Here is a 6,000-nt window from a genome sequence, read left to right on the forward strand (position 1 = left end):
ATATCGACCTGTTATTTCTTGTTTCAGGTACGTAACTGCCTTCGCCTTGCCTTCGTACATCAATCAACGGTTAGAGTGAGTAAACGCTTGCACAGTTTTACAGCTCGCATGCCGAGAATCGCTTTCCCGACGCGAAAACTGCGTCGGTCGCGTCGGATAAGAGAATGAAACATTGTTGACTGACATTAATGAAACGCAAAACTTGCGTTTTGAATTATTTCTACGTCTCCCTTCTACGTCTCTCTTTGGTGATTTAAAATGTCTACACGACTCCCTCAAAGTGTTTCTTTTTCAATAAGCATATTTGGATTTCTTTTCTCCTTATTGCTATTTTCTTTAAAAAATTTTGAAAAATCAAATACAAAATGTGGGGGAGAGTTGCTCATCAATCGTACCTGGTGTTTTAGAATGTTTGTAACACGCACAAAATAAGATCTGCGAATTTTTGTTTATATGTCTCATTGCTCATTCATTTCTCATTTTTACCGTCGTTATATATCGTTTATATTGAATAATAATAAAGAAATTGACTAGGTACGATTTCGGTAACTCTCTTCTATCTAATTTTCATTTGTATTCGCCATGAGTAAGAAAGCAAGTTTTAGGAAATCAAGAGGTATTTCATATTTTATTGCGAGACTTTCCGGCGCATACTACTTAAGGAATTAAATGTGAACAATATTTCCATTTTAACTTACATTATCGGGAAAGTGATCTTTAACATCTACATATTGTTAAGTAACATTTACATAATGTCCTCGTAGCAGAAAAAAATTGCACACGCATGTGAGACGCATTAATGCTATTCAACAATTATACAATGTCGCGATAAGATCCGGCCGATCTGCGATCGTCTCTCGCGATTCGCGTGCGTCGACTCGGACTGAATTTCTCGCGTTTTCAAGTAGGTAACCTCATTACTATCGCCGGTGCGCTCGCGATCGATCATTTTCAATTACAAAAATATCCGTCTGCGGCCACGCGGCGGAGTCTACCGCACCGCCGGCACTATGTAAAGGTCGCGTGCATCGAAGCCACTAGACACGACGTCGCCGTGTATTTCTAAATTTGCATCTCCGCCGTCGATAAGGCATGCAAGCGAACGGGGGCGAATTCGCGAGACAGACTAATCGGCGACACGTCGGCGCGCCGCATTTTTTCCCTCTTCTTTTTTTCGCGAAATACCCCGCCCCGTCCGCTTACGAGACTCGAAATTCTGACGTCGATAAGGCGCCAGACGTTCGCCACCGTGTCGAGAACACGGTGTACGTAACCCGATGAGAATCGCACGAGCGAAAAAACGGCCAAGCTTCCTCGTTGCCTGCAACCACCGATATCGATCAGGTTTATGCAAAATGCGTGGATCGTTTGCGAAAAGCGCTTAGGCTCCTTCGCAGATCGAGATACACGCGACCGGGCAGAGGGGAGATTTAAATAGTCGCGCGGCGCCAGGTGATATCGGTGAGACCGACGTTTGGTTACCTATCATTAGGTCGGCGATTACTTTCGCGGATCACGCGTCTAATTGCAATGTAAACGGAGAAAGAAAAACTATGTTAATCGTAATTGGTGCTAATGATTGGTTAACATGGGATCATTAAATGCTACTTGTCAAGTGGAAAGCGAGCTCTGACGCAAAATCTCGTACACTTGCGCCCTATTTGCTTTTGAAAAAATTTAATAACGCTGAGGTTAAAAGGAATTCATTAGTTTGGACACCTTAGTTCTAATAATCTAGGTAAAGAGTAAACTATACGATTACTAGCATCCGCCTTAGTCATTAGCAAAAACCTGGACTTTCATGCATCACGGTTAAAAGGAAGTTTTGGTTTAAACAGCCGAAAAAATCGGAGGTTTTTGCGAATTTTTTTCAAGGGTATTTCATCCGAATTTTTTACAGCGTCGCCGGACATGAGCTGTAACATTGCCCACAAGTCTGACGACATAACGTCCAGCAAAAGCTTGAACGGAATTTCAATGTTCTTTCAGTTCTTTTTTTGTACACTTGAAACAATGATTAATAGTAGGATCAAAACACTACAATGATACTTTTATTCATTCATTTCCAAAAAATTCGTAAAAATCTTGTTTTTCGGTCATCTAAATCAGAACCTCCTCTTAAGCAAGCATCCAGCTTGTACTCTTTATGATTCCAAAGGAGATCTTCTCAACTGAAACTGCGAACAGATTTCGCTGGTCGCGAAAAACCAAAGTTTTCTGGAATGTCAATGAACAACGGAGATGTGAATAATCGTGTACTTCATCCTACCTCTAATTATCTCGTTCTAATTATTTCGCTACGCGCCGCGCAGTCCGTATAGATTCAGTTTCGAGCGTTTAACGACCCCAAACGCGTTTACAACTGCACGAACAACGTTCGGCCGAGCGTTGCTCTCTCTCTTTCTCTCTCTTTCTCTCTCTCTCTCCCTCGTAAGACGACGAAGTAACTTTTCACTCGGCGTAGCCCGCGCCTCCGGCTTCGCGCGGACCTGCCGCGAGCGGTGTACGTGCAATCAACCGTCGCTGCTCAAGTGTAAATCCTATCGGCCGGCAAAAACGCCGCCGGATACGCTTTCGAAACATCTGCCATAGTTTCGAGCGGAATTCCGCGGCATGCGGAAGTTCCCTCGTTCGCGGCGCGAACTCGCCGTTGCTCGCGAGGCGCCCCGAGATCCGGTGCGGTGGCGACGACACATACACACATACGCACACATCGTCTCGAGACCGCCGTTCGGAATTCTTCCGCGGAACACCGCCGTTTATTTTCGACGGTAATTCCACGAGCTTCGACTTTAATTTTGAGCGCTCGCGCGCAGACAACGCACCCAACGCAGTAAATCCAGCCACGACAGACCAGACGGCGACGCGTTGGCACACACGATCTTTCTGCCCGTTACTACGCCCGTTCCCGCGTTGTTATCTCCGGGGCTTCTATCGTGATTGTAAGTGAATCCCGGATGGAGGTGGGCGCCGGGTGAGGGGAGTTCGTAGCCGAGGTATGTGTAACGGAAAAAGAGAGAGAAAAAGTGTGTGTGAGAGAGAGAGAGAAAGAGCGAGTGAGAGAGGAGGAGTCTTTGGGCAGAGACCTGACGTTTCGTCCGCTTTCGAAGACAGCGCTGCGCTCCGGGTCTAATTACTCGAGTAAAGCTCAAGTCGCGAGTACCTCGGTAAATAAACGAAGTAAACGAGCGAGCCCGGACTGTCCGCTTTCGACGATGTGTTCCCCGCAGCTGGCTCGTAATTGCGAGTAAAACTCGAACTGGCGTGCAAAGTGCTCGACGCCGACGTAGCGAGAGGCGGTATTTTTCAGTTCCCCGGAGTTCTCCTCGCGCGGAATACTAATCTCGCGGGAGCGAGCTTGGAATTTTTCGCCAAATGTCGATGGGAGATTAATTTTCTTCGCGTATCCCAGATACCTCTGTGAAAGTAACGCGTTGCGTACATTGAATGAAGATTCCGTAGATTGAACAAAGATGTGTAAATAATTTTGTAATTGATATTCCTTTTCGAAGTCTCTTTTTCTCTTACTCTTGAACGGCGTAAAGTGAATTTTACGGTAACTGTGTGCAGACCCACGTCAAGTGTTCACACACATCGTTCATTAAGTGGCGTGCGTCGCGTTTCATCAAATTTGCACGCCGAATTAAAAAGCGTTCGATTCAGGGACAACTGTGCGCATGTCGCACGCGTGTGAGTGTGTGTGCGCGCGACAGGGCGGTTTACGGCAGGAAACCGCGCGTGTCGCGTGCGCGCGACATCGGTCGTGTTAACCGAAGGTACATTGGCCTCCAAAGACGATTCCGCGTGTAGTTACGTACGTTTTCAACAATAGCTGACGTAGCGGCGACGCGACTGCAGTTGTTAGCGGAACTCGCAGCGTGCGTGCGTGCGTGCGTGCGTGCGCGCGCGCGCTGTAATTCGATAGTATACCGAATGCAAACTCGCTTTCCCCTCTTTTGCATAGTGCGCCGCGCGTTCATCTCGAGCAAACAAAAGAACGTCTATACACGACGTTACACACGCCTTCGGTAAGCAAAGGGCCGACTGTCGGTCCGCCGGAACCCTCCGTGGTACAATAAACCGGCTCGATGGATTAGGTCCCCGTTGCGTTCAGTCGCAGGAAATCGACGTGTCACGTTAGTCTACCACGGGGCGGCTAATTTTTTCGGCAATTGTTTATCATTGATATTTGCTGAGCGACAAGAGAAATCGGATTAAACGCCTCTGTTGCGATGATGAAATGACTACGCACTGAGGGAAATGTCTAAGGAATGACAAATATTTATTCGGTGGGTACTCTAAAATTATGCATTTACTTAAACTAATATACAATATTTGTCAAATAAGAAAATATAATCTTCTTGAAACCTTGGCTTTTTTTTCATGAAAGCAATTGTTTATTTTCCACTTAAATAAAAGAATTTAGATTTAAGTAAATATATTATTAATACACCTACCGAGTAAATATTTCTTATCTTTTAGATATTTCTTTTCTCAGTGTACATACAAAAAAATGTTATAGTAAAAAATTACTATAGAATTTGTAACGGAGAAATAGATCGACATTCTACACCAATTGACTATCCTTTCGTTTCGTATGTACTATTCATATCATAGGAAACGAAATGTGTTATTAAAAAATTTTCCATGTTTCTAACGAGTGTTAGAAATTATGTTTTTTAGTAAGAGAGACAGTCTTGCTAACAGTCTATCTCTGCACTATTAGAAACATATGACAAGATTGAAAAAAATTCGTAAAAAGAAAAAATTCGTAAAAAGAAAAACTACAATATTCCTCCCGTGTACTATAAAAAGTTATTAAGTCCGTGCGCTTAGTGAAGAAAGAGAACGACACAAAAATAGCATGGCGTTTGATCTGAGATGAATTAAACACGCGTGGGCAACGTTATTAAGTTTGATTAGTGTTTCTTAGTACCGCGACAGAGTTTGCGGATATCGAGCACATATGGGAGCGGTCGCCGATGACGTCACAGCGAACAATGCCGGCGAGCGGGCAAGTACCGCTCGATTATCGAATATCGGCCAATCGTGAGTATCGTGAATGGCATTAATCGAAAATCGTCCAGGAAATTACACCTCGGGATCCGTTACGTCCGTACACGTCCGCGTCTGGCGTGACGATTCGTCGTGCCCGGCGCCATAATAGTTTTCGCGTGATCGGCGGGTACGCCAAAGTTTCAACAATTTCTACCTCGAAGCGAGCGCAAAATTTTCCATGCTGCGGCGAAAGTAGTTCGCGAGAGAACATTGCACGCGCCGAGCCCTGTACAGTATCGTGCAAAGGGGAGGGACGGGAGGGAGAAGAGTCGCGGATAATTCGCGGGAGAACACGTCAAGACTCCCCGAGTCGAAATTTAGATTCTACGTTGTAAGCCTGCGAATATATAGCGAGCAACTTGTAGGCCAGAGAAGAACCTCGGGATATAGCGTTTATATGACATACCATTGTGCTCTCTCCTTTGAGGCCACAAATGCTAACTTGTTACCTTATCTTACTCGATCTAGAGGATCGGGTGCATTAGGCAGGAGAAAATCGCGTCGCGTGCGCCGGAATGAGAGCGGATAAAATGCCGATTGTCCGTTCATGATAAAGCACTCGGCGAATGTTTCGAGGCGGCTTCTGTCCCGCGTGTGCATTCGGTCAACGGGAATACCGGAGAAACCGCGCTCGCGCGCGCAAATATGACGGCAATATCAATATCTGTTTACGACATTGGGCCACGGCAATGCGCCGGGTTAACGTCCGCCGTGTGCGATACCATTATTTTATATAGATACCGACGCGGTCCCGCGTCTTTTTTCGCATATGGAACACGTTTATCATGTCGCTTCGCTCGCATTTCCGCGGTTGAGCGCGCCGGGCGTGTCCGTCATTTACTTTTATCGCACAGAATTTCCGGTCTGTTCGGAACAAATTCCATTTTGCGCGTAACGGCCGGCCATTAATATACTAAGCGGCCTGGAAGAATTCTCGGGGGG

General features: G+C 45.7%; 1 protein-coding gene and 1 long non-coding RNA gene across 13 annotated transcripts in view; both read left to right on the forward strand.

The window, feature by feature from the left end:
• LOC116842723 (mRNA decay activator protein ZFP36L3-like) overlaps nt 1-6,000 on the forward strand; it is a 442,334-nt gene that overhangs the window by 271,536 nt on the left and 164,798 nt on the right. The window lies entirely within an intron of this gene.
• Nucleotides 1-6,000, forward strand: part of LOC116842732 — a 55,839-nt gene that overhangs the window by 8,973 nt on the left and 40,866 nt on the right. Inside the window, exon 2 of the long non-coding RNA XR_004377766.1 lies at nt 28-75. This is a non-coding gene — a long non-coding RNA (uncharacterized LOC116842732). The remainder of the gene's footprint in view (nt 1-27; nt 76-6,000) is intronic.

This window comes from Odontomachus brunneus, unplaced genomic scaffold (genome assembly GCF_010583005.1).
Source record: "Odontomachus brunneus isolate Ranch 3 - 2012 unplaced genomic scaffold, Obru_v1 Obru_scaffold_027, whole genome shotgun sequence".
NCBI lineage: Eukaryota > Metazoa > Arthropoda > Insecta > Hymenoptera > Formicidae > Odontomachus > Odontomachus brunneus.